Source organism: Macaca mulatta, chromosome 2 (genome assembly GCF_049350105.2).
Source record: "Macaca mulatta isolate MMU2019108-1 chromosome 2, T2T-MMU8v2.0, whole genome shotgun sequence".
Lineage (NCBI taxonomy): Eukaryota > Metazoa > Chordata > Mammalia > Primates > Cercopithecidae > Macaca > Macaca mulatta.
Window position 1 is genome coordinate 159596305 of NC_133407.1, and position 15088 is coordinate 159611392.

General features: G+C 41.8%; 1 protein-coding gene, 1 long non-coding RNA gene and 1 pseudogene across 17 annotated transcripts in view; 1 reads left to right on the top strand and 2 right to left on the bottom strand.

The window, feature by feature from the left end:
• KALRN (kalirin RhoGEF kinase) overlaps nucleotides 1-15088 on the bottom strand; it is a 693044-nt gene that overhangs the window by 564347 nt on the left and 113609 nt on the right. The window lies entirely within an intron of this gene.
• Nucleotides 335-7848, bottom strand: LOC114676415 (uncharacterized). Its single transcript, XR_013414362.1, has 4 exons — nucleotides 7774-7848; nucleotides 2580-2813; nucleotides 1586-2319; nucleotides 335-907 (listed from the first exon to the last, which is right to left on the bottom strand). It is a non-coding gene; the product is annotated as an uncharacterized LOC114676415 (long non-coding RNA).
• Nucleotides 9670-10601, top strand: LOC106996798 (large ribosomal subunit protein uL30 pseudogene; annotated as a pseudogene).

Genomic DNA, 15088 nt, shown 5'->3' on the forward strand with positions numbered 1-15088 from the left:
AGCAATAAGAGCTAATAGATTTTACAGCCAGAAGGATACTTCAGAGAGCCCCCCTCATTTTACAAACATAAGGAGAAGCCAGAGGGGTACTATAATCAGGACAAAGATGCCTGGGTTTAGCACCGAAGGTAGAGCTGGACTCCAAAGATAGAGCTCTCTCCACAAAACCATTCTGCTTCTTGCATGTGACTAAAATAACAAAAGCCATCCTAATGTCTAGACTTGGACATTTTCTACAATATTAGATCATGACAGATCACTTAATTTTAGAAGAAATGAAATATAAATATAAAACAGAAAAGGGATAGGAAAAAAGAAGTCCAAACTAATCAAATACAGTTTTTGGCAAATATAACTTTATTTTTCAGGTAATCCCCTTAGTTAGTAACCTCTATAGTTACCGCTCCTTCTGATGTTTTATTTTGATATTTCCATAGATTTCTGTAAACTGAGAGTTTACTCAATGTATGACAAGTTTTCTATAGGTGCATAATTCCTGTTCAAGGCATATACTTCAAAATGTAGACCCACATCTTTCTCCAGTTTCCAGAAAATAGAAAGTTTGAAGCATCAGACACAGAAGAGTGGGTTTGCTCCCATGCTGCAGAAGGCATTTGCAGGACAAAATTCCCAGCTCTATTCTAGAACCAAACACCTGAGGATTTTTTGAGTTTATATTTGGAAATGCCATTCCAACCCTGACGGCTTGAAATATGCTGCTTGAAGATGTGCTAGGAAAATATGGCAGCAGCACCATCTGCATTTATACTGCCACCTTTTAGCCCTGGATCCAAGATTTATACAGCAACAATGGTCAACTATTTGGCCTTGTCCATTTCTTCATGAAGTCTTCCACTTTACTTTCCCCTGGCAGTGCACAGAGATTTTATATGCCGCCTAAATTGATCTGAAACAGAGGTAAAGGATGTCTCAGTCAAGGTCACTGTCCAACCTGGATGCAGTGATAGCTATAAAAACTGACTGTATACAGTTAAGCGTGTGATCTCTGCAGTAAATCCAAAACACAATGCTTCTTGCTACTCCAAATGACCACAGAAAATGTTGGATTCAAGCTGGACTGTTTGTAAGCTATGAAAGCTATGACAGCCCTCAGCAGGGGACAGATGTTGCAACTGAGTCAACAGTGACTTGGCCAAGGTTTGGTCATGCAGAGGTGGAAGCAAATATCCAGGCATTAAAAATCAGTCAGGTGGCCCAGGAGCAAGATTACATACAGGGCAGTTTGGAAGGAGAAAGAGAGAACTTGGAAATTGACTCACAGCAAGCCTGTAGTGAGAAATACGAGCGAGGTCTATGGTAAAGAGCCACCCAGCTCAGTGTCCTGTTGTAATATTTATACATTTATTCTTCTACCTTTATATCCTTTCTTCTTACTTCTTTATGCAGATCCATTCTAGAACCTATTATGTGTTCAACCTATTCTGTGTCCAACAAAACATGTATTTTCATGTCACTGACAGATTTAGGCTATAGAAATGCATGCCCTAATGCAGCATTAGATGGGGACATTTTTTCTTCAAACTGCTTTCACATTACTTGCAACGTGATTTGTCAAAATAGATACCTTAGGACCTCGTCTCTGTAAGACTTCACATACTCTACACGTGTTGGTTCCCTTATATCTTCAATACTTCTGGAAACACAAAAGCTGGCACAAGTGTCATTATCACGGAATCCATGGCTCCTTCCCTCTGTGCAAGTGACCAGCCATCTGTTGGAAAGTCTTGTGCAGCTGCCTGCTTTTCATGGATGCTTCCACTGCCTGTTCAACATCCTCACTCTCCAGGCTTGCCAAGAGTGTCTTCTGGACCCTGCGGCTGATGCTCACATGAAACCTTCCAGCCAATGAGCACTTTCAGACACTCATACTAGGATACCAAGAGAACAGAGTGCTCTTTTTAAAAAAATCCTTCTCATATTTCAAACATCATCCTATCTATGAAGTAAGTGTTGTGAATACGGCTAAAGGGATTTCAGGTGTCTTGCCTTTGTTCCCTGTGTGGTCCTGGTGAGGATGCTGTAGTTTCAGAGACACCAGTAGTAAACACTGGGAATTCAGAGTGCTAGAAGGAGGTACTGGTGTCATCTCCATCACGGGCCTCCTCTCACTCATGAAGAAGTACTTAATGTCAACAGCCACTTCACTTCCTACACATGAAGATGCATTCAGTCATCCTTGTCTCCTTTAGATATTCATATATTGTTAGATGGCATTTGGAAGTCATGTTTATTCTTCTCACTTGAAATAACCTATAGCGAGGAAGGGGCTGCACTGTGCAAGGAGGAGTTTCCATTTTGCTAAGGAGGAAAAGGATAAGACTTAGTTAGTGCCTCTCTAGGTTCTAGACAATCTTTTCCATTGTATATAAATCTGATAATGGCCCCTGCACAGGGCAAAGCACTATTCCAGCTCTGAGGGCCTCACCTCAGGACTAAGACCAGGTGTTTTGACTTTGCCTCAGAGCAGGGATTTGTGATTTAAATACATTATGGAAATATGCCACTGGAGCCAAAACAAACTATAATATTCAGAGTTCAGATAAATTTTAAACTCTTACCTTTCAGCGAGGAGACATTGCTTTTTTTCTTTGTGAATCTCAAGTTGAGGGGCCAAAAGAAGTTGAGTTCCAAGTTCCTTCCAACTCCCACACCTTCACACTGGCTCTCACTCCTGCCTCTCCTGACCACGTTAAGGCAGTGAGCTCTTTTATAATCTCCACAGGCTCCAGCAAGCATCTATTCCACCTAGACTTTCAATGCCTCATTAGGAAGACTGGGACCTGTCTTCTAACCTGTGGAGCAAAATTCAACAAGAAGCAGCCCACAATGAAGGCACTGAATTTTTCCTGCCCCCAACCCCCTCTTAGGAAACTGGCTGCCTGTCGGAAACACAAGTAGCCATAACATTTGAGAGCTGTGCCTGCCTCTGTATGTGACTCAAAATCATCTGGCACCATGGGCAGTTCTACATTGAACACTGTTCTTCTGCTTCATTTTCTGGGATGATTTAGAGGAGGTACAATACATGTCCCAGTATTTAAATCCCAAACCATAAGTAGTTTATTTTGTGATGAAGTAAAACAATTTCTCAATCCAAAAGGCATCTATCTTTCAACCCCTTTCCGAGTTACTTTCTGGGCCTTCAGCCTATGGGAGACTCCTCAGAAATGCAGATACCCTCAAGCAGTATTCATACTTATGGTTCTGATCTTCAAAAGCACCTTGGAGCTTAAGAAAGGAAAAAACTGGGGGTGATCCTGTAAGGCTTTGATGTGGATGCCCACAGGCCTGGGGAAGGAATGATCTGGGAGATGTGCAAATAGTTCTTGCTTCTTTCTGGGAGCAAAGTCTGGCCCACAGGACCAGGGTCCATAATAACATGAGACATTTTTAGTAACATACAGGAGGCCACAGGAGATTCACATGTTTCTGTATTATAGATGCAAATCTGTTTTCACCTTGACCTACCGGGATAAGGAGTAAATTGGGAAACAAAGAAAAAGTAGTGCTATGGTAGGAGAACAACCTTGAAGGCAGGGGTAGAGGGGGAGAAGTGATCTCAGATCATGTTATTAAGTTCAGCTTATAGTTCATTTCTGTTTCAATTATTGTGACATAATTTACTCCCTCCCAAAAGAATTTCTAGAGCCATCCAAAAGCACTAACAACAATATATTGTGTTGGGTCCTGGTAACCGGTCCTAATTCCTTACAGTGATTGCAAATACAAGCATTCACCACAAAATGTTAATAATTGCTCTGTAATAGCTGGAGTGGCAAATTTACTCACATATCAGCTTTGTCCTGTATGTACATTACTTTTTTGGGGGAGGGATAGAGGTGTGACTTTTCTGTCATGGTAAAACAGAGAGCATATACAATTGACCATTTAATCCATTTTTAAGTGTACAGTTCAGTGGCATTCAGTCCATTCACATTTTCACATTGTTGTGCAACCATCACCACCAGCCATCTCTAGAACTTCATCATCTCAAACTGAAACCTTCATTACTTTTCACACAGTATGCGAGCTTCCCTCAAACCCCAAAAGATTAAGACTCCATCTATCTTCCTTCTCAGTCCTTGGAGAACTATAGGATACAATATTAGACAGCATTTGGAGGTTTACAAAATATTTTTCCTCAATGCTCACATAAACTTTGTAAGCCTCCTGTAAAAGGGAGAAGACCAAGAATCCAAGAAGGGGACAGACTTGCTCAGACAGAGCGCTGACCATATGGGGATCCAGGGAAGGCTCCCAGCGTGCATCCCATTATCCCTCACCATCTCCGACGCTGAGGAGGAGAAAGAAGGTGCTGGAGTGGCGCCTAAGGAAATCCTCCAAAGGCCAAGCTCTCTCTTACCCCACCCTCTGCCTGAAGTGATGCCATCTGACAGATGGTCAGAGCTGCCTGGTGACCCAGAAAAAAAAAAAAAAAGGCCATTTTCTTACACATCATTCATTGCAAAAACCAACTGGGTCATTTCACACTTCCTTTCCTTCTCTTCTCTTTTCACTTACATCAAAGCAAACCCACATCCCATCCACTTTTCCACAAAAGCACCACAGTACACTCCCCATCACCCTTCTCCCTGCACAGACCTCTTCTATTCCTGATGATCATTCTAACCAGATTCCTTCTTCATAAAAATGTGAACATTCAAGCGATCCCATCTGATGTGATTTCTCCCTCCTGCACATTGCAGGGATGGCTTGGCCCATGGCTTCCCATCATGCTGAGGCTGCCCTGAGTGCTTGATGGGCCCCTCCGTCCAGGGCAGCATGGAAGACATGGTCTGTTTTTCTGTGTATCCTCCGTTTCTCTTACAAGAACACCCGTCATTGGATTTAGGGCCCACCCTAATCTCGTAATTATATCTGCAAAGACCCTATTTCCACGTAAGGTCACATTCTAAGATTTCAGGTAGATGTGAACTTACAAGGGACATTTATTCAACCCAGTACACCCATCTTCCTTCACCAAGGTATGTCAAATTCAATTTCTTGCTTTCTTTGGGTTTTGGTTTCAGTTTTTCATCTAGTACCTGCTCCATCTCAGTCCTGCTCATCATCACTGCTATGCTGGAAACCGTTCTGAGAATCCTGCTTCCACCTCTCCCCATCCCCATCAATACCTTTAGTCGTCACTTTAAAATGGGTACATGAACACCAGGTTAAGAAGGAAATGATGCTAAATCGTCCAGAGAGAGTTCATTATTTCAAGCATTCATCTCTCCCCATTTACCCAAGAAATAGCATGTGTTCATCTCACATTTTGCCGTGGACTGGAGGGTCTAACAGTTACTGCCCTCAGGTATTACATATCAGAGAAATGGGCTACTGCATAGCCTGCGGAGCGGAGGAGGCAAAAGGTAACCAGTTAACTTTGAAAGAGATAGAAAGTTGGAAAAAAAAAAAAAAAGGCCAGCCAGGTGCAGTGGCTCATGCCTGTAATTCCAGCATTTTGGAAGGCCAAGGCTAGTGGATCGATGGAGCTCAGGAGTTCAAGACCAGCCTGGCAACAGGGCAAAACCCCATCTCTACACAAAATACATATACAAAAAATTAGGCATGGTGGCACATGCCTGTAGTCCCAGCTACTTGGGGGGCTGAGGCAGGAGGATCACTTGAGCCCAGAAGCTCAAAGCTGTGGTAAGCTGAGATTGCACCACAGCACTCCAGCTTGAGTGACAAAGTAAGACCCTGTCTCAAAAACAAACAAACAAAAACGAAAGAAAGAAAAGAAAAAGGCATGTGGGCCAATGGTTAGGGAGGTATGGCATAAGCCAAATACTCAGGGAGGAACTGAATTTGAGCAGATGGAGGTGAGCTCAGAAGACATGGGGAACAATCTGGGGAAAGGCATGGAGGTACAAATAAGCCTGGAACTTTTAGGGGACTATGAGAAGACTCCATCTGGTCTTGGGTTTCACTGCAGAGGGCAGGCTTCATCAGTGATAAGATTGTAAAGGCAATTGTTTGTAGATGTATACCTGATCCTATAGGGCCCTGAGTCCAGGCCAAGAGGACCCATTAAGGGGTTCTAAGCAATTGGGGAGTTTGACTAAGAGGTGTTCAGGGAAGCCAGACCTGGTTGGGTGTGCATGATGGACTAGGGGGGGAGTAGGAGGATGGCAAGGAAGACCTGGCTGGAAGCCCAGTTGAGAAGACAGGCTCCAGAGCCAGAGCTTTATTTCTCCACCGTCAGTGGCCTTGCAAAAGCCAAGTGAATCCCCATCCCTCGCCATAATCTTCCATCAGACTCTGCAATCAATATAGCCATCCTGACATGGCTAGGGGAGGGGGTAGCCTGGCTGGTCTCCAGCCCTTCTTTCCCATTAACATGATGAGTTGCAGAGGGCATGCCAGGGATTGCTTTCAGTGAATTCTAGGAATGGAGATCCCTTTGCATAAAAATCTCCAAACAGGCAAAGAGAAACTCAACAGTGTTTTGCAAATCAACACATGAATGCCTCTTGGGGACAATGGCCTCTCCAGAGAGGACAGAATCACCATCTCAGCTCAGATCTGGCTTCTACTGATACACTAGCCTAGGACTGGTGCTGGCATCTGAGAAGTAATGAAGAAACACTCAGTTCAGGCACCACTTTATACCAGAGGCCATCAGATAAGCAATTATCATCTCCTCGGTAGACTGGGTGCTTCCTGGGAGAAGTGGGCTGTCCAATCCATAAAGTTCCCATCCAGCTCCTTCTAGTCACCAGGCACAAGCCCAGAGGAGGCTGTAAACACACTCCCATCTACTCCACCCTCCTCATTCAGCCACAAACATCCCTGCTTCAGGAGCAGAGGGTGGGGTGGAGGTGACACAAAGCAGGCAGAAACAAACCCTGGGTGTGATGGGTAGGAAAATTTCTGAAGTTTACAAGGCACACCTCTGAGCCTCTCTGCTTAGCTCAGTCTATCCTAGGAGAAAGATGGGCAGGAAAAGGGGAGCCCCGAGGAGCAGAAGAAAAACTGACTCTAATGTTTCCTTTCTCCTTAACAGTGCTCTGTACTCCATCACAGGAGGTTCCCACAGGCCCCAGACCCACAGCCACTGCTGCCTGGCTGTAGAGCACCTAGAGCAACAGGCCTCAGGAAGGAGCTGGGACCAGGGGCACTTGCAGGGGAAAGGGGCAGAGGTGGAACTTTCTGAATGCAGCTAAGACAGAGGGAAGAAAAGACACACTCTCCTCTTCTCCTCTGCTGGGCTGGAAGCTCAAGCTTTATCAGAAACATTATACAGGACAGCAGTCCACAAGGAAAAGGACCCTCCTGCAGATGGTTTCCCTTTTTTTAGTGATCAGTGTAATTTGAAAGACATAACTTCTACCCTCCTTATTTCAGAAAGGGATGCAAACAAATGATCTATTTGTACTAAAACTAAATTCCCTCTGCATGTAACCTCTTAAAGGTATTTATACTTTGCATCTGACTCACACTTTTGATGTGGAAAAGTTTTATTAACATAACTACTTATCCCAGCCTACTCCCATTGGGATTCATGGCTCTTGCCCAAAAGACATTTCGGGTATTTCTATGTTACCTTAAATCCTGGCAGTGATTAGTGTTTCATGACAAGCACATTCACAGATTCCATGAGAAACGCCTGGCTGTCTTTGGGTTACAATTAGGAAGTGAAATTGGAAGTGAGAAGCAGCCCTGTCTGCATGAACAAAGAGCCCCAGACTGAGGGTCTGGAGATCCAGGACCCTATCCCACCACTGCCTGTGTGGTCCAGTCACTTGCCTCCTCAGAGTCCTTGTCTGCAGAATGACATTGCTGGCCGAGCACAGTCCTTAGTTGTCTTCCAGCTCTGACTTCCTGTGATTGTAAAAGAAGTTTAAAAATATCTCTGGAGAGAGAAATCTCACAGTATTATGTAGTCATGAAAAGACTGAACTAATGGCATCTAATATATCTAGGTTCCGAAAGTCTGTGACTCTATTATATACAATGGTTTTTAAATGTGCAGAGATTAAGAAACATAAACACAAAACAGAAGAGTCTCTTTAAAAAGCTATTTTAAAAGAACAGACATTAAAGAGCCTAAAATAGCCATTCTGTGTACATATAGAGCAAACGGGTGAACAAGATCAAAATTATACTATGTCTAGGGTGGCAAAGGCTTGTAGTGACTGGGATTCTTTCCTGATGAAAATAAGGCATGACAATTGTGGGGACATTATGCCACAGTCCTAACTCCCTGTCATTGTTATATCTTTTGTCATTGGGCACAGGAAAAACACAGGACCCCAACACATGGATGGCATTACACGAACAAGATTAATTCTCTCTTGACAAGTGCACTGCTTTGTCCTGAGATCAATGGCAGATCCTGGGGCAGCAGCAAAGCATCTCAAGACACTTAAGAACGTAGGACTTCAGCTAAGTTGGAGTCTTCCTGGTTAACAGGACATGGATTCACTCAAGTCAAAACAGAAGTTCAAAGTGGGGTATAATACACAGCAGACAGATGAGATTCATTACAAAATACTCAGCTAATATGGCGGGGAATAGGAATGAGTAAGACTTGAGGTCAGGTGATCAAGCATTAGTGAAGTTTGTCAGGCCCCAAGTTTCAGTAGAGACTGTTAGAGGTAAACTAAGTCTCTCAAGCACTGGGAATAGATGTTGAGTGCTAATACACAGAAGGTGCTCAACTGCACTTGTTCACCAAATGGAAACCTACAAAAGAAGCTGTTGCTCCAATGAGGTTTTTTGCTGAACAATATTTCTCATTCACCACAGCCAAGACTTTAGGGTCAGTCCCAGGAGAGAGACGCAGAGGTGGAGGGAAACTCCCTGAACTTGAAGGTGCCTAGACCAGTCCAAGTTCCCTAAGAAGAAGGATTCCACTTCATATCCCACCCTGAATCTGGCTGATGGAAGGAAGCTGTATTCTCTGGATGAATGAGGGCTTGGCCAGAGAGCTGATGTCCTCCATAGGTTAAGCTGGATGGGGCCCTTGGATGGGTGCCCATCTATCTAAGGAGACCCTGCCTTATCAGCATCCCAGACCCGGATGAATCTTAGAAATCCTGAAAGATTTTAGGTTGCCAGAAGCAGCTGGAGATGAACAAAAGGCCCTTCACAGAGTAATTAAAATAAGCAAGAAGGTAAAGGCTCTGTGTGTCTAATTCTGCACTCTGCTGAGGGAGATGTGATGGATGAACCCCAAGAAATGGGCATGAGCCAAGCCTGTTTCAAGAAAAGGCTTTCCTTTATTGTGAAAACTGGCATTAAGCAAAGTAATAATCATTTTCAGTTGAATCTTGTGAGAAACTGAATTTAACTTGAAAGTAGGTATTGCGTTTCTTTAAATTCCATTTCATATGGTTCCACTCCATATCCATCTTCTAATGGAGAGGATAGTTTCTTAACCATCTTGTTTGTGAACTGTCTATGTGTTCATACTATGATTCTATTAAAGTCATTTTACTGGGAGAAGGATATTTAAACCTAGTCTGTGGGGCAGTGAATCTGGAAATTTTCTGGACCTCTGATCCTGTCCTGGCCTTTCTTAGTCACCCCTGCCTGTGCCGAGAGATTAGTCATGTATTTAGTACAATCAAGGTAGAATCAACTACTTGGTGGCACCTCTGATTTATGACAAAGGTGACATTGTAATGCTGTGAGGAAAGAATGATATTTTCAATAAATGTCTTCAAGTCTACTGATGACAAAACAGGAGAAAAAAAATCTCCTTTTTTCCAGCTGGAACCATGGAGAGTATAGAAGAAAAGAAGAAGAAGGAGGTTTCTGTTGTGCCAGAAACCCTTAAGAAAAAGCAAAGGAATTTCGCAGAGCTGAAGATCAAGCGCCTGAGAAGGAAGTTTGCACAAAAGATGCTTCGAAAGGCAACGAGGAAGCTTATCTATGAAAAAGCGAAGCACTTCACAAGGAATACAGGCAGATGTACAGAGCTGAAATGTGAATGGCCAGGATGGCAAGAAAAGCTGGCAACTTCCATGTACCTGCAGAACCCAAATTAGCGTTTGTCATCAGGATCAGAGGTATCAATGGTGTGAGCCCAAAGGTCTGAAAGGTGTTGCAGCTTCTTCGCCTTCATCAAATCTTCAATGGAACCTTTGTGAAGCTCAACAAGGCTTCAATTAACATGCTGAGGATTGTAGAACCATATCTTGCATGGGGGTACCCAAATCTGAAGTCAGTAAATGAACTAATCTACAAGCGTGGTTATGGCAAAATTAGTACGAAGCAAACTGCTTTGACAGATAACGCCTTGATTGCTCCATCTCTTGGTAAATATGGCATCATCTGCATGGAGGATCTGATCATGAGAGCTACACTCTTGGAAAATGTTTCAAGGAAGCAAATAACTTCCTGTGGCCCTTCAAATTATCTTCTCCATGAGATGGAATGAAGAAAAAGACCATCCATTTTGTAGAAGGTGGAGATGCTGGCAACAGGGAGGACCAGATCAACAAGCTTATTAGAAGAATGAACTAAGGTGTCTACCATGATTATTTTTCTAAGGTGGTCAGTTAATAAACAGTACCTGCTCTCAAATTGAATGAAAAATAATGATAATAACCTCTCTTTCTCACCATACACTAAAAGCATTTCCAAATGAATTACTGATCCAAATGTGAGAAGTAAAACAATAAAGCTTTTAGTAAGAAATACTTAGAGTAGACAAAAATGTCTTAAACAGGACACAAAAAGTACTAAATATAAAAGAAAAAAAAATGATAAAGTAGACCACATTAAAGTTAATAACATATGTTCATTTCATCAAAATGCATCATAAGGAGTGTAAAGGAACAAGCTACAGACTGGAAGAAAATATTCATAATACATATATTCCACCAAGGACTCATATTCAGAATGCATAAAGAACTCTTACAATGCAATAAGAAAAAGGCAGATAATTCAATAGCAAAGATGAGGCAAAAGACATGAAGATTCACATTACAAAAGAGGATATCCAAATGGCCAATAAACATACGAAAATGTTCTAGACTTCATTAGCCATCAAGGAAATGCAAAAACAAAAACATAACGCCCACAATGTGACACTACCACATACCTAGCAGAAAAGCTGAAATGGAAAAGACAAATAATACCAAATATTGGCAAAGGTATGAAACAATGGGAAGTCTTCTATCTGCTGGTGAAGATATAAATCATTACAACTGCTTTGGAAAGCTTTCTGGCAGTGTTTATTAAAGCTAAACATACTCATACCCCATTGCTTGATATTTCCTCTTAGGTATATACTCCACAAAACTGGGTGTATATATTCATCAATAGACACGTACAAGAGTGTCCATAGCAGCTTTATTCATAATAGCCCCAAGCTGGAAACAACCCAAATACCTTGTACAGTAAGATGGATAAATTGTGGCATATTTATACAATATAAAAACAAATTGCTATACACAACATGGATTAATCTCACATACATAACACTGAACAAAAGAGGACAGACATAAAATAGTGTGTATTTTAGAATTCCACAAATACCAAGTTTCAAAACAGGCAAACTAATCTATGATGCTGGGAGTCACCATAGAGATTACTCTTGAGAGGAGGAGCTAGTGAACGGAAAGGGACCCTGCGGGGGCTAACGTTCTGGGGTGCTCATAATGTTATTGATCTGTGTGCTGATTACTCTAGTGTGTTCACTGGGTAAAAATCCACGGAGCTGTATACTTAGAATTTGTGCACTCTTCTGTACACTTGATAGACTTCAGTGAAAAGTTTTTAACATGAAAATATAAACACAAACTACATTTAAGGAATAAAGTCCATGTAGGAAAATTAAAAATCCATGAAAACTGCTTTGCAAACTCAAATCTATAAATGACAGCAAAATGGATAGCTTCTAATTGTCCCGATTATTCTCTTAAAATGAAAAATTTGCATTTTAATTTATTTAGTATCTATGTCCCACTTTCAAAAATAATTTGAAACCATGTTCTTATTTGTTGAACAAATACACATTAGGGCTTTTTAGTTTTCATTGGAAGCTTTTAGGACATCAAAGTTGTTCAATTTTGCTTGGTTTACTTTTACTTTTTTCCCCATGTTAATATATGGGTTTATAGAAATACAATTTTTCTTGGCTAACACCCTCTAATGAAGATTAACAACCCTAATATTTACATAACCAGCAAGCAAATTCAGCTGAGCAAAACCCAGTCCACCCAATCAGGATCTTTGGAAGGCTGCAGCCAGTGGCTGTAGTTCAGGTTTAACAGCTTGGCATTCATTGGAAAGGGAAGATTGGGAGCAATTATTTCAATAACCCAAGCCAAGAAACACAGCTCTGCTATTCAGGAAAAAGAGGGGGCCACAGAGACCAAGTCTACTTCCAATAGAATGGAACCTGACTGGCTAGTAAAAGCTGATGCTTCCCTACTCTGCCGTGTGCGTTGGCTTTCACCTCTTCTGGAGGAAAGCTTTTGCACGGGACAGATGGTTCTCTTACATTTTTATAATGCCCTATTATTTTCAAAGTTTCCCAGATACTAATAGCATCTGAATCTCATACTCACCTTAAAATGAAAATAGAGAAGATTAACATTATCCCCTTTTCATTGGTGAAAGAATTGAGACTCAGACAGCTAAGAGACTCTTTAAAACGACATGGCTGGCAAGTTCCATAGCATGGATAGAACATATTTGTCATGTGTTCTGTCCTTTGTACCATGGGGTCTTTTGGCTTCTCTCCAAGCCACTTAAGAGAATGAGAACCCATTTCCAAAACTAGGAAAAAATTTAAGCTAGGATTATTCGACATTGGGCAGCAGGCAAGCTGGAAGCTGTGCCACAGTCAAAGGAAAGGACAGCATTCATCTTCAAGATCATGCACTATGGAGGCACTAGGGGGTACAGGGAGATAGGAAGGTGCCAGGACTTCTACTTGTAGCAATGGTTTGAATGCCTGAGTCTGACTCTACTACAAAAGGTCATCAGCAATGGTGGAGATTCATCTGGGCAGGCTTTGCTACAGACAAGGAACTGACACCTGTGGGTTTGAGACATACAAGTTCTGAAATCCATTCATGAACACAGTTTGGATTCTGCTAGGGTTGCATGTCGCCAATAGCAAACAGCATAAAGAGCACTGGCTTTGGAGCCTGCCAGACCTGGCTTTCAGTCCTAGCTCTGTTTTTCACTCAATGTGTGCCCCAGAACAAGTTACTTATCTGCTCTGAGTTTCAGTTTTTTTGGTCACAAAATAATAATGATAAAATATACCCATCAGAATCATTGTGAAAATTAATATAATAATAATATAAAGTTATTGGCATATAGTAGGCAGTAAATACATTTTTGTTCCTTTCTCTTCTCCCCGATTAAAAATGATGAATTTTCTGTGAGCTTTTAAAACACACAAAAGGAAGTTTCTATCTTCCTTGCCAGCCAGAATGAAATAAAAACATAAATCATTTAAATGCATACCTTACAGGTAATCATATATGAATATATAATAACCTTCTCAGGTGGCCTAATTTAAGAACCTCGACCTATTTTTTTTCCTTTTTCACCTGGAAGTAATCTGATTAACTCAGTGCATGCTTCATTTCCTGGAATAGAAATTGCAATAATCTTCTCCTTAATTTCAATAATTGATTAACATGACAAAAACATGTCACCTATAGTCAGAATCTAGCACCCACAATATTATCTAGAACTAATGTTTTGATGTTGCCAAAAGCTGCCTGAAAGAAAAGCATCTGATTTCCAGGTTAACTCTAGATGTTCCCCTGGGCAAATTCCACAGGTTACACAGAAACACTAAGAGAAGGGGTTTCATACCTGGCTGCCCATGACCTTCCTTTAAAAAGCAAACACAGTCTTTTCAAAGTCTATAGGTGTTCTTCCCTAAGAAAGTTTTGCTGTTTCCTCAAACTCCATGAAGACTCCTCCCATAAACTGGTCTCCCTTCCCAGTTATCCTATTTCTGTTCATAAGCACATGTTCTTAGAATCTCAGAAACAAGAAACTGAAAAAGACTTCCATTAAAGCCATCCGGTCTAGTACTAAAAAAAAATGCATTAATCATCCCACTGAACCCCTGATGGTCTGCTACTGACTAAACACAACCAGGAGAGGGGAGCCAACTACGTCCCTGCTGCATTGCTCCCATTGTTGGTCAAGTCCTTCTACACATCTGGGTGGGATGTTTCTCCTTCCATCCTTCCCCCATTCACTAATCCCAGCTCTGCATTCTAGAGCAATAGGGGACAGATAAATCTCACCCTTCTTCCTCACTAGAGGCCCCACAACATGGAAAGCACCCATTATGTGTGTACACAGGTTTTATACTCTGAATCAAACATTCAATCCAAAAAACATCTGAGGATCAACTGTGTGCCTCACACTGTTTTAGGCACTAAGACAGGAGATGTAAATAACACACAGCATCTATATGTAAAAAGCTCACAGTAGTCCCTTAGAACTTCTGCATATGACCTGGCTTCTAGACCAACCACCCTCTCCCTCTTCCAGATACACTTTGGCTTAGTGATGATTCTCTTAAAATGTGATTCTCAGGATATGGGAGCAAAACTGGATGGATGAGTCTGTGGATTATTTCCTAGTTCTGATATCGTACTACAGTTATACAAGATGTTAACAGTGGGGGATGCTGGGTGAAGGGCACAAAGGACTTCCATGTATGTTTCTTTGCAACTGCCTATGAAGCTATAATTATTTCAAAATAAATTTTTTCTAATGGATGGATGAGATGCCACTAACACAAGCTACTGACAAAACAATTCAAAACCTAATAAAAGGCCCCAACTAGGGTAGCTCCACCTACTCAAATATTTCTTGAAATAACACAGAGGCGAAGAGAGAGCAAGAGCTGACAGATAAAAGTCCATATTCTGCCTCTCCCTAGGAGGCAGAGCATCTTCTATAAGCAAATGCTCTGCCATGATCTGAATCTGCAGGGCCTTCTCCTCATTCCTATTCTGCAATGTCTGGATGGGCAGAGCCTATTGCTTGTGATCCCTGTCACCTGGAGGGGCTGCATGGAGTGGGGAGTTATAAACCATTAGGCTTTGGAGTCCAACACACCTGGCTT